Below are 13,714 nucleotides of genomic sequence, written 5' to 3'. Positions count from 1 at the left end.
CCCAAAATTTAGAAACTTAATTTATCTTCTACTCTTTTCTCCTGCTTGGGGCTATTGGAACTTCCCGCCACTTCTTCCTTTCCTGAGCAGATGCTAATGGAGGTGCTAACGAGGTCCTCTGGCCATCAGAAAGAAAGAGAAAGAAAATCAAATAGTCTAATAATCCATAAATTATAGTCACTGAAAAAAGTGGTCCGTTTCCTATAGAAAGTCCAGATGGGGACTAATGGGCACTAGAGCATTGGTCTTGGCTCCTTGGGGTGTGTAGTTTGGAGGGTACCTGTTATTTTTTCAGGGATTATGAGGCACCACTTGGTTCCCTTTGGGTGGAGCTCTCCAGAACTCTATTCCAAGTCTGAGCTGTCTGTTTACTTATTAAATGGGAAAAGAGGGCAGAAAGTAACCTCTTTGTATAAGGTGAGCCTAATATTAATAGCAAACATTTATTGAGTACTTATTATGTGCCAGGAATTATACTAAGCATTTCACTTGGAAAATATCATTAAGTCCTGAACCATGACTTTCCCCACTTTATAGTAGGGAAACTGAGACTTGGGTGGGATAGTTGACATGCTCAAGATGACACAGCACATGATTGAATATGCAACTGAAGGCATTTTGCCAGCACCAGATCCACTAACTGCATTACGCAGGTCATGTTTTTACACCTTTGCTTCCACACTGTGGACTCAAGTGGCCGTATCTCCCGTCAGTAAGTTCTGGGAGCACAGCACAGCTCCTTCCCTGAGCATCTCAACAGATTGGGCCGATACAATAAAAGACCAAATTTTAATTGGACAACCATGTTCAGTAGCTACCAATCCACAGAGTGAAAAGAAATTACAAGTGTGAAATCACAAGGTATGCTACATTGGATATTGAAGGAATGAATCAAGAAGGTAGGGCCAATTATGTACAAAGGGAGAGATCTTGCTGCTTACTGATTACCATATTCAAGCTTGGCTTTTCCTGAAAGTCCAGTGTGGATTGTATGGGTGAGTGAGCATGTGCACACACACATACATGTACGCAAGTCACTGTCTGTCTAAAAAATTCATAGGAGGCATGCCCTGGCAGAGTGAGTCCCATCAAAACTCTGCATCAGGAAGACACCCTGAAACATCTTTTCTGCTGTGAACCTAGACTGGCTATTGGTCACACCCGCTGGTCAGCAGACCAGGGTCCACAGTATGAAAGCACTAGCATGTGCACCAAGTCTGCTCACATACTTTGGTCATATGCTTCTCTGATTGTGTCTTTAACACACCTGAAGATGCACATGAATGATCTGGAGAACATCTAGTTAAAATTCAGACTCTGATTCAGTAAATCTGGGGTGAGGCTTGCAACTCTGCATTCTTAACAGGTTCACAGTTGTGTTAGTGGTCTGAGAACTATGCTTTAGACCCTTCATATAATTGTCTCTTTTGATGCTAACATAGCGTGTATTAATTTCCACCCTTGGCAGACAAAAGTGCTGAGCCTGAGGGTGCTAAGTGATTTTCTCAGTTGCAGTATTAATGGGTCGGTCAAGGTCTGATGCTTGCGAAATCCACGCCACCTTTATGATAAGCCCCCGTAGAAGCACGAGTGCACATTCAAGCTGCAGTTGCCGTGAGACTCAGCATGCCAGCCTACAAGTACGGCTGCTGGCACTGGATACGACAGTCTCTCAAGCATCCTGGCTCATGAGGAACTGGTTTACTCAGCCTGCTACCTGCCTACGTCTCTGGGACTGGTAAGTACCAGTCTGGGATTGAAGTCATGCTTCAAATCTACCCTACACTTTCTTGTCCAGGACCCGGGACCCTGGAGTCCTGATCCAAAGCTAAGCCCATTCTCTATTGTCCCAATCAGAGGCTTAGAAAAACTCCCTTTGCTTTTGGTGGAAGAGCCATTACACAAATGAACTCCATTTGACCTTTGGATTGAGCTGGTGGATTACAATACCACCTACACTGTTCAAGAGTATTTGGCCCTCCCTTGGGGTGAACAGTTTGCCCTTAACAGTCCAACTCTTTCTTCCCCATGGTACCAGTCTCCCAGGTTTTTACCCACTATTGCTCTTGGTTGCCCTTTCCTGGGCTCAATGGGACATCCTCATGGCAAAGAGACAGCTGCTGAAATGACCTCTGGTTTCCAGGGATTAACATTCTAGTTTAGCGGATAGATGCAAATAACCAGTCCCTTGTCAGATGGGGCCATTTCTCTTCTTTACTCTTTCTTTCCTTGATCCTCATCTTTAAATTCTCAAAGCTTGAAAGATTCAGTGCGAATATAGTGTTTACCAGGAAGTCTTTCCTGATCTGCCTGACCAATTTTGACCTCTCCTTCCTTTTCACCCTCCACTCAACGCATCTTCTTTGCATATGTCTCAAAATGCTTATTTTCAACCGGGCAGTACAGTTGCCGTTGGTCTCACCACTGGCCAGATTCAGAGAGAGCTCGTCTATCTGCTCCCTCTTTGGGTCTCCAGCCATGTGCTTCGCCAGCAACTGAATACATCACTACTAACTGAATTCAATTATTTCAAGTCAGACTAATACATGGCGTAGTAAGGGAACAGAGACCAAGGAGATGGCAGGACAGCTAGATGTGAAAGAGGCCAGGAGGGAAAAGGAGACTCTCCAGAAATCTCATGGAGGAGATGAGGTCGATCTGTCTCTAGGAGAGGGAGTAGAATTTCCATGGCAGAATTGTGATAACTACAGTGATAACTAAAATTATTGGCTGCGTGCTACATGCCACATTCTGCCCAAGCCATGTGCTCACTTCATCCTTGTAGAGTAAGTGGTCCTGTGGAAGGTTTCCAGCTGACAGACAAGGAGGTACCAAGGAAGGCACAGAGAGCCAGCTTGCTTTCTCCAGAACATACAGGTAGTCAGTAACGAAGGCAGGAGTTGAAACCATAGGGTGTGTTTCTAAGTTTAGTGCTATAGGGAGTGATAGAGCTGTCCAGACAGAGATCATGGCATGAACCAGGCAGAACAAGAGGACAGGCACCAACTGACTCCACAGACAGGGCAGAGCAGGCTGGTGGTGGGGCCTTGGTAGTGTCAGACAAGGCTCAAGAGGTGGTCTGGGACAGACTGGGGTCATGTTTTCCCTCCACGAGAATGAAGAGTCCGAGCCACAGAGAAGAAACACAGAGTCACATTTGCACTGAGGAGCATTATTTATGTGCTGTCTCTGGCCTGGCTTAGGGCTGCTGTTGCGTGGGGAGTCGGGATGCCAGCCAGCGCCCCTGGACAGCTCTGAGGGCCCACGAGCTCACTGCAAAGTCACACTTTGGAGAATAAAGTTGCTGGTGATGCCCAGAGTGGCCCAACTAAAAGTCAAATACCACATTCAGTCCTCCAGGGGTGTTTTTGCTATTAAATTAAGTCTGGAAAATAAATAATTGTCTTTGGATTTGATTTGAAAGATTTTTGGTAGTTGAAGAGTTGGGGGCAGGGACACTAAGTAGTCCTTGAAAGATTCTTTGACTGGCCCCCCCTGCTAGATGACAGCAGATCACAATGAAGCCGTGCTGTCTGCAGAGAGATACTCCACCCACCAATTCAATTATCCCAGAAAAATAAAGGGGGGAGGGGAGGCTCTGTCATATGTTCCAATTTTTACTGCTGCATTCCTTGGATGGCTCCATATGTTTACCTTTAGCTGACTTTAGACTTGGTGTTCTCTGTGGCTGCTGGCATCAGCCACAGAATTCTTTCATGTCTATTACTTTATTAAGGAATGTAAAAGCCACATACAGACCGAGCAGGGGACACAGCAGTAAGAGACACAAATAACCCTGAATTTGCTCCTAAGGATCCTAAAGGAGGCTTTGCACCTCATTCTCCCCGATGAGCTGTAAGGCCTCCAAGGACCGAAAGGGGGCACTCTTAGCACTTGCTCCGGAACCCAATTACTAAGACCATTTTGATGAATATGTAGCGCAGAATGCGGCACCAATTTTAAGATTGGTCCTGACTGAAGGAGAGAGAATCGGGTGAAAGAAACCACTCTTGTTACCAGGTATTTAAAAAAAAATTTATATAAAATTACAATCTTCGAACTGTAGGGAGGTTCTTGAGGTTAAGAGGGATAAACACAGAAGTGATTGCTTTGCACAATATCTTGGCACATCTGTCAGGAAAACTCAAAGAGAGTAATATGTGAGCACATATGCTGGACTTTTTCCACCTCTCAAGAGGGGCACTGAAGCAAGGTGCAGACTGTCTCGTATCACAAGGGTTTAAGTGTGGAATGCCGGTAGTGGATAGCGTTAGGCAAGGATGAGCGGAAACCCAGCTCCTACTGTGCACTGAGCACTTTGCCTAAGTTTTTTTTATTACTATCATTTTGTGCGTAAAAGAAATGGAGGCTCAGGGTGGCTATCTGCATTGCTGTAGTATGTGGCAGAGGCAGGATTTGAACCCAGGTCTATTGGATCGATTCCAAACCTCAGCCCTTTCCAGCAGACAAGAGAATATAATTCAGGATCAGTTCATTGGTTTTCTTTTTTTTTTTTTTTTCACTTAGTCTCACACCCCCATGATCACTTTACCATGATTTGAAGCCATCATTGAAAACTTCAGGTCACCCATTGATACAATTCCAATCACACTCAGAGACGCAAACAAAAATTCTTAGTTTTCTAGCAAAGCATGTGCATGGAGAGACGGAGAGTGGAAGGATCAAGGGACTAAGAAATGGAGGTAATTCTGATACCACCACCTCTGAGGACGTTTGCTGGGGCCTGAAACATCCTGTGTGTTTTCTTTCAGTGAGAATCACAGGGCTACTACATCAAAACCACCGTCATGCAATCCATGAAAGCACACAGCCAAGGCTGGGTTTTCTTTCAACAACAGCACTCTCCCTTTTTTTCTCTCCAGGACCTTCATTCAACTTGCATATTTCTATTTTCCTTGATTATAGTCAACATTCTAACCACCCAGTATATTAAGAGGCTTCAAAGTGGGTTTTTTGCTTAAAAGGAATTGGAAAGAACTTGTGGGATGAGGGTGTGTTTTCACCCCCCTCCTGGCAGCTGATGGCCCCCATCCCCTCCTGGTAGGTGCTCAGAGATGAAAAGTAACCGTGCTGTGATATAGCATAGAATAGAAAAGAAGGATTTTTCAGGGAGATGACCAAACATGTTTGCTTGTGATTTTCCTGCAGACCCTAAGGTGTGTGAGTGACTTGATAATTAGAAAGGGTTGCCCATTAACCAAACTAAGAAAGTCCCAGACCTCACTTAGGGCCAGTGATCCTCCATTGACCATAAGCATTTCTGTCCTGTAACCATTGACTGTTCTTTAGTGTTCAAGGAGATCTCTATATCATTGGTGAAACTTTTATAAAACTAGATACTCTTTCCAACCAGAGCTGGTAATGTTTACATTGGGGCAGTATTTCCCAAGGTGGTAGTAAAGGCTCTGAAAAGTCCTGTAGTAAAGAAGCCTATGTCACTTTACTTAATCCAGGGATTCTCATATATATCTGACCACAGCACCTATTTAGCTAACAGCTATGAATATCCCATGGAACGCATTTAGACATGAACATATAAACTCTTGAAACTGCTTAGAAGAAATAACCTCAACTTATTGATGGATTTGGATGGGCTATTTAAAGCAGAACTATCGGTCACCTATTTGGGATAAAAACTGAAGCTGCCTTCGTGGTCTGTCTGGGTTATTTTTAGACCTGTGTAAGTATGTGTGCGTGTGTTTATATATGCAACATATAAATATGCATGTTAGCTGTGAGGTTAGCAGATGAGGGGGAAAAGAAGCAATCAGTGTCCTGCAGGACAAGGGGATGGTGTGTAAATTGAAGGCATTATTGCCACCCCCTTCTGCTACCAGACTGCTCACAAAACCTGTGCCATGTGACCCCATATACCTTTGGAAACACCTGGACTGCTGGTCACCTCCATAAAGGCCCTGACAATTAGAGATGTCATGCATCTCCCAGGATTCTGGTTCCTCAACCCCTGCCCAGCCTCTCCGCTCCCCCTGACTTTAGCACCCAAAACATTTCTTTCAGAGTCACCGATCCCTATGTGTGAGACTTGTTCTATACTCTTTCGGCTCATGAGTTAAATAATTCAAAAAATAATGTTGTCTTTTCAAGGCTGTGATTTAGCTTGCATTTTCAAACCATGTTTAAAACCTCTTTTTTAAAAAAAGTATTAAAACCTCTTAAAGAAAATTCTTAGAAAACCAGTCCTTTTTTAAAAATTATATATATTTTTTAATTGTTGAAAAGTGGTAGGAGCTGTTTTTAAATTATTTGAATGAAATATAAGGTTGTTTTCTGAAATAGAAATTTACCCATGGGTTTTTTCTTTAATTGTCACATATAGGGTGATTTTAAAGTAAATAAGAGCACAAGGTTCATATTATTTTAAATGTATATTGTATTTGTCTTCTCACCGCTGTGGTTTTTAGGTCTGTGAATAGCATCATAGTATGCAGGCAGCCTATTAAGCAGCGTGTTTGGGTAAGGAAACCCTTAGACCAGCACAATGTTGTATTACACACTGTGTGCTTCCAATACGGTTAGAATTCCACAACCTAAATGATCATTTGTTGAACAAATTCATGCTTTTATTAGTCAAAATACAGAGAAAACAGAGCCTCCCTGTTTCCAGATATTTGCTAATGCATGGTTAATTATCACATATAGCTTACTATAATTCATTTTACAGGGGAGACCTCCTGCAGGTAACATACTAGCAGTTTATGAACCAAAATAACCTCACTATAGATTAGAACTGTTTCAGGGCCTCTCAGACAGTTGGTGCTTCTAGACCTTCTCACTCACATTGCTAATTCGAACAAGGCTTTATTTTTATATTTGTCAGCAGCAAGACTGTAGGATGGTTGTTAAACTTCTCCCAGGCCTAATTAGAGAAGCAATGCTCGCATTCATAATGAAGCTCGTGTCTTGCTTGGGGAGGCGGTGAGCGGGCTGTTACAGTAGCTTCCTGGCAGGCCGTCGCTGGCAGTTTTAAGGTAGCTCGTGGCTGTGATATTAAGTGACTGTTGAAATTCATTGACTCCACCACGGCTAATGTGTCTAGATGACAACAAGTTTACACGGTTCTTTTATAGTTACAGCAAATGGGTCCATTTAAATATTTATTAGGTGATTATGGTGATGTGAAATGGAAAAAAAAATGCGAAGTGCAATATCTCAAGTATGGTTGTTTTTAACTGTTTATGTGGGGTCCAGATCATGGTATCACTCAAAAATTGCTGCATCTTTCCCTTATAAATATTTATACTAGATCAGCAGTGATGAATGCTAATTTATTTGGATCTGGTTTTTTATTGACCTCTCCCTGGGCAGAGGTGAGCCGGGAAAAGTTGTGCAGGCTTACTGGGTCAGAGGATATTTCGATCGGCCAACCAAAAGGCGTTTGGATTAGCTGGGGCAAAGCTCTGTTTGCTGAAACTGAAGAGTCCTTTCTACTCCTGGAGATGCAGCCCAAGAGGGTATTCAGGCAGCTGGTGTTTTGCCCTTGGTGGGACTGGATGTGCAGAGCTCCCAGGCAGTTTTGCATCCAAAAGACTGCTTTTCTGTATAGCAACTTGTCAAAGCTCCTTGGACTGAACAGGGTAACGCTGGCTGATCTAGGTGTTTGGCAGACTACTAAAATGTTTTTGTATTTCATGAGCCACTCAAAAGACTACCTTTTCACAAAAGCCAAAAGTCATCCATCTCCAATTGAATGGAGTGTCTGCGACAAAGGAAGGGAACACGTACCCAGCTCTGTCCTGTAAAGGTTAAACCTATAGGGCAGCAGCAAAGGATCATGAAGTCTGCAGTGGGAACTGTCAAACAATCTCAAGCAGATAAAGGGCAAGGGAAGTTGTCACTTTGCAACTGAATGTTTCAACTCTCTGGGTAGCTAAAGCAGCGGAGTGATTCCCAGCTTGCCATCTCTGATGCTATTGATTATTTTCTTCCATGTGTCTTAAGACAAGCTGTATCTGGACAGCTGTGGTATATAGAAATGTAGAATTTGCAGATTTTTAAAGCAGCTTTGAAATGCTGTTACTACATCTAGAATGCGTTAGAGGTGCGAGGACTGTCCACATGGAAATTTGCATTGAACACGTGAATCAGCAGTCTGAAGCTTGAGTCAAGTTGTGTCAGTTGGAAAAAAAATCTTAATCTCCAACTTGAACTGTGTATCACTCATTACAAAATAGTCTCTTGTTAGAGCCTGACCTGTGACAGTGGACTTCACTTACGGTGGAAGAGACAAGCTAGCTCTCTGCGGTCTATAAGGGATTTGTAAGGAAATGAATGACATTTCTGAGGACTCTATAACCATCATGCAGCTCTCAAAGGACCTACCTCCTAATACCATTACCTTAGAAATTAGGTTTCAGGCATTAATTTTTTTGGGGGGAGCAACAAACTCATATCATAACAGGTCATGACAATACTAGTCCAGAATTAATCTTTTTAAGTAACTATGTTTGTGCAAGGACAAGGGACAAGGCAGAGAAGCAAATTCTATTTACATGAGAGACACTGCTAGAAAATAACCATTTAAACGAGGTAATGTGTTGCATGCCTGTAATCCTAGCACTTTGGGAGGCTGAGGCAGGAAGATCATAAATTCAAGCTCATCCTCGGCAATTTAGCAATTTAGAGGGACCCTGGCTCAAAATAAAAGGTTGGAGACCTGAAAAAAAATTTAGGCTGGCCTTTCTAGATTTCAGCACAAGAAAGTCAATTCTCCATTACATCTATTTGGAGAAGTAGGCAAAGAAAATAGCAGCTCATTTTTGTCCTTACCATTAAGCTGTGTACCCTTGAGTTGGCTGGTTAATTTATTTCAAGTTAAAAATAACAAATAGCCTTTCTCCAAGTGCACAAGCTCATAGATTTTTACATGAGGGAAGATAATTGCTGAGTGTCCTAGCTCGCATGTGTGCCATGGCCTCCAAAGTAAACTAACCCCACATTTAAATTAAAATCAACTTCAGCATGGATGACTTCAAACAAAAGTGATAAAACCCTCAGTGCACTTTCTGCTCCTCACGTGTTTTCCTTTGCTCTGGTCTACTGAAAATAAGACAGCCTTCATTGTTGTCCTCAGACCTGATGCCATTTGAGGTATGTATACCTGTGCAAGTGCATTTGTACGGCTCTACATTCCCTCCTATGGGATCACAGAATTCAGGATTTCTGGGCTACGTAGCATGCTGTACCTTTCCATGTCACACATTCTTACCTGACGCTGTGCACATCGATGCTCTTTTCCTCTTGGCTCTCCAGCCCTGTAAGTGTGGAACTGTCACTGCATTTCTGAGTGAGCTATCTCAGTAGAGGTAAGAAGAGAAACAAAAACGAAGCAAGCAAACAAAAATACAAAGTTAGTTTTTCCAACTCTTGTAAACCGCTCAACCCAGCATTTCCCCCATCAGCTTCCTCCCACACACCAAGCAATTCACCAGGGATGGATATGCTGTGATTCAGTTTGATTCTGACATTATGTACTGGAAAATTGCATCTGATCCCCCAGGTAAAGGTCTCAGTCATACAAGAGTGCCCCCCAGTTCAGAAACCAGTCATAAATAGGAGATTGTTACCTAGACTTCTCCTGCGTTGTAACACAGTTGTTCTCACAGCCCCTTTTGGAGTTTAATTTGTTAGACCAGCCCAAGGGATTCAGGGAAACACATTTGCCAGTTGACTAATATAGGACACTGTAAGAAATGCAGATGAACACCCAGGTGAAAAAGATACATAGGGTGAGGTCTGGAAGGACAATACACAGGAGTTCTATGCCCGTGGAGGTGGGATGTACCACATTCCTGGCACACAGATGTGTTTGCCAACCTGGAAACTCTCCCAAGCCCATAGCTCAGGGACTCTTATGGACTTTTTAATTGCCATGGTCCATGATTACTCCATTTCCAGCTCTTCTCCTTTTTCCAGAGACTGGGGTAGAGGGCTGAAACTCTAAGCTTATAATCACGGCTTGGTCATTCTGTGATCAGCCCCCACTAAGAATCCCACCACGGGTCATGTCATTGGAACAAAGGATAGTCCTATCACCCAGGAAATTCCAAGGGATTTAGGAGATCTGTGTTGGGAAGTTGGGTTAGAGATCAAATATAACAGAAGAGTCTCCTAACACTCTTTTCACTTAGGAAATTACATTTTTTAGGGCTCTGGGCCAGAAAGCAGAGGCAATATGTCTTTTTATTATTATTACTTCACAATATAACAAAGTAATGGTAGGTAGCAAAGCATTTAATTAATTAAAGATGGTATGGCTATCAGGAGCTAAGGGGATATTTAGTTCTACTTCCAGTTATTTTACACCCTAATATAAAATACCCTTGTGCAAGCAAATGCCAAGCTTTTATCCCCATTTCAATTCACTATTATACAACGTCTGGTGTAGATATTGGTTCTCGTATTTTGTCTTCTGATGTTTTGTCCTGATGGGCTTCGAATACAGTTGTGAGTAGGAGTGAGTGATTGTGCTCTTCCTCCTGAAGGGTCCATCAGTCAGGGGAAGAGGCAGAGCACTGTGCCACAAAACAAAACTTGGGAGACCAGAGATAGCCTTCATAGAAGAGAAACACCTCAAATAGAATGAATGTTCTTCTGTCTCATAGACCCAGTGCAGTTATAACAATCATAGACTTTAGGATTGTTGGTTTTAGTTTGTTCTCTTCATGAGGGCTCCAAGATGCCAACCTAGCTTTAAAAAATGCAATACTTTAGTATCTGAGTGGTACATTCAGTTCAAACAATATATGTGTGTATTTGTGTGTGTATGTGTGTGTGTGTGTGCCTGTGTCCTTCATAATCCACTCGTAAGAAATATGGATTATTTTCTGTCCCAATTTGATAGATCAGAAAATAGGGGTTAGGTTTCAAATAGCCTCAGAGTACAGAATGGTAGAATTCAGATAGAATTCCTAGCTCCAGATTCCGTGTTAGTGCTACAACATCAGGATGTTTGTTATGAGTTTTCCAATATCTCAACCACTGATTGAGAAATTATTTGGAGATCCTCAAATATCTGAGGATAGATAGATAGATAGATAGATAGATAGATAGATAGATAGATAGATATTTAGCTTATCTCAGTCAACAAGGTTTAGAAAGAGAAATGGTTTTCCCCAGCCCTGGGAGGCATTCTTGTTCCTGATCCTGGTAACAAGGAATAGAATTTAAAACTTTCTAACCTTCAAAATGAACTTTCTCTTTTTCCTGAGAATATTGATTCAGAGTTCTATTTGCTCTATGTTAAGCTTCAGTGACTATTAAAAAAATTGCCGATAACTTTGTTCTATTTTCTGGAAAGTGAACATAATAGGGAGTAGAAAAATAAGTGAACATAATAGGGAGTAGAAAAATAAGTGAACATAATAGGGAGTAGAAAAATAAGGAAGAAACAACCAGATTGAAATATATGCAGAAGCCGGGCATGGAGGTGCACGCCTATAATTCCAGCACTTGGGTGGCTAGGATCATTGTGAGTTAGGGGCCAGCCTGGGCTACAAAGTGAGCTCAAGGCCAGCCTGAACTGCATAGCAAGACCTTGTCTCAAAAAGACAACACAAAAAAAGAAAACAGAAATATACGCAGAAGTTGTGAATGGAAATAGATCCCAAAAGTTATGTGAATTAGAAGAGGAAACTCCATAGAGCTTCTTGCAATGAGGAAAGTATGAGATATTTTGATCTAAAAGCACCACCCTATCCTCTAAGAACAATAAAAGAGATTTGCAGAAGATGCCACATAAGAGAACCCTGTTATCAGTATCAGAGGAAAGGATCTGTGGAGGAGAGCTTGGACTGTGAATTAAGAGGCACCTTGGTATGAGCAATCAAGAGGCCACAGTAGAGGACATATGGCCAAGTGACAGATGAGACCCCAGCCCCACTGTGCATTGGCTCTCATTGGAGTAATGGTGGGACATCCTCAGAGACGTCAATGTTCTGGGTGGGAAATTGCCCAGGGATACTCTGGGTGCAGGGATGTTTTCAACATGTCTTTTAGCTGAAGATCATAAGTTTGGAAGGCAAAGGAGGAAGAGTATGGGAGCAAAGGGGTTAGGGGAATAATGGAGAAGATGTAAGTTTCCTGGACTGTGGCCTATGATATCAGAACAAAAGTTTCTGGCTAAGATCTGGATACACTTTACAGACACCAGAAAAAATGCCTTAGCTAGACAGTTCTGATCAACAGAGCCAAAACAGTGTGGTGGATCCAAACATGCTATAATGCAGAGTAACACAGGCTAACAAGACAAAAAGCAGCAGACTTATGGTGGGGGTTTCCAGTATTGCTTAGGTGGTAGTAAATGTCATTTATGTACCAAACATATAGAATACAGGAGACAAATACTTGAACTTGAGATGTTTGGAAAGACATATGTAATCTCTTAGATATTTCTCTACTCACACGATGAAGTCTATAGCTACAACTGCACAATTAATGAACTTTTGGAGAAAAGGCAAAAGAAGAATATTAGCTCCATCCAGAGAAACATATCTAAATGGCAAAAATGTTTGAGAGCCAGAGTCTTACCTCGGCTAAGTTGGCAATGATAAGAATTCTGTTGCTCTAAGGAGTAAAGTCACTTTGGTAAACCCAGACACCCTAGCCTAGGATCCAGCACAACTTTGCCCACAAAAGAAATCAGACTATTTACTCAAAAATGTCAGCTATGCAGTTTGATAATGAAAAGTTGTAGATGAAGCAGATACAGTCTCTGTTCTGTAAGAGATCACAGTCTGGTAGAAAGGGGATCTGTGAGAATGAAATATTTACCACCACCCCCAGGGTGGAAATGTTTGGAGATATAATGGAGGCTAAGTAAAAATGCTAGAGCATTGAAAAGAGAGTGAATTTTCCAGGAGAAAGAGGCATCTTTTCTTTAAATACCGACTTTGGAGGGTTGTGACTGAATGAATTCAATTTATTTCCTTAGGTATGCAGATACCTCTATATGACACAAACCCTTAGAAACGTCAGAGGATGGAGGTTGGGCAATTTCCACGTCAGTAGCACTGAAGAAGGTTCTCGTGAAGCAAATGCCTTTCTAGAGACCATTTAAGACCAGCCTTGATGATCTCTTTGAAAGCCTTTCAAAATAACCATGCGAAGTCTTTCTTGCTTGCCACTGTCTTGAGGCTAGTCTTTTCTATTTGTTGTAAATCTTTCTCTATCCCTACTGAAGAAACTGGGTGGCGTGTTGCTTATCAAGGAAAGGAAAAGAACTTAGGCCTGTATGTGATGGAGTCATACAAGACCCTGTGGGCCCCACAGGGGTGAGACAATGAGAACCATTGCATTTCAGCAATGGGAAATAGACTCAGAAGTTGTATTTTGGTGGCATTGTCCCATAGGCTATCTATCCAGACAGTGTTCAAGGATATCTTCCTACTAGAGTTTATTTTTAAAACTATTTCCTGTCTATAGCAATACCACCATGAATGCACCCTATCTAGTCTACAATTAAAATATCTTACAATAATTTTATCATCACATTTTAGAATATCTTCATCATTTAGAAAGTAGAGGAAGAAAATGAGAATTTCCCTTCTGCTTAACATTGGCCTTCAATACAATATTGAACTAACAGGAACTTTAAGAGAGGGCTGAGGATATAGCTCAGTGGCACAAGCGCAAGGTCCTGGCAAGTGCAAGGTCCTGAGTTCAATTCCCAGTAACA

At 42.0% G+C, this 13,714-nt stretch overlaps 1 protein-coding gene across 4 annotated transcripts in view; it reads left to right on the top strand.

The window, feature by feature from the left end:
* Positions 1–13,714, top strand: part of Ankfn1 (ankyrin-repeat and fibronectin type III domain containing 1) — a 387,596-nt gene that overhangs the window by 57,831 nt on the left and 316,051 nt on the right. The window contains exon 1 of one of the 4 annotated variants that reach the window (XM_013519408.1): positions 1,638–1,738. The exons of the other annotated variants lie outside the window; for them this stretch is intronic. The gene's annotated coding sequence lies outside the window, so the exon portion shown is untranslated. Of the gene's footprint in view, positions 1–1,637; positions 1,739–13,714 lie in introns of those variants that run through there. 4 annotated transcript variants of the gene reach the window in all.

Source organism: Chinchilla lanigera, unplaced genomic scaffold (assembly GCF_000276665.1).
Source record: "Chinchilla lanigera isolate Chin_1 unplaced genomic scaffold, ChiLan1.0 scaffold00050, whole genome shotgun sequence".
NCBI classification, from domain to species: domain Eukaryota; kingdom Metazoa; phylum Chordata; class Mammalia; order Rodentia; family Chinchillidae; genus Chinchilla; species Chinchilla lanigera.
The sequence above is the reverse complement of the archived record's forward strand: the minus strand, read 5'-3'. Positions and strand labels throughout refer to the sequence as shown.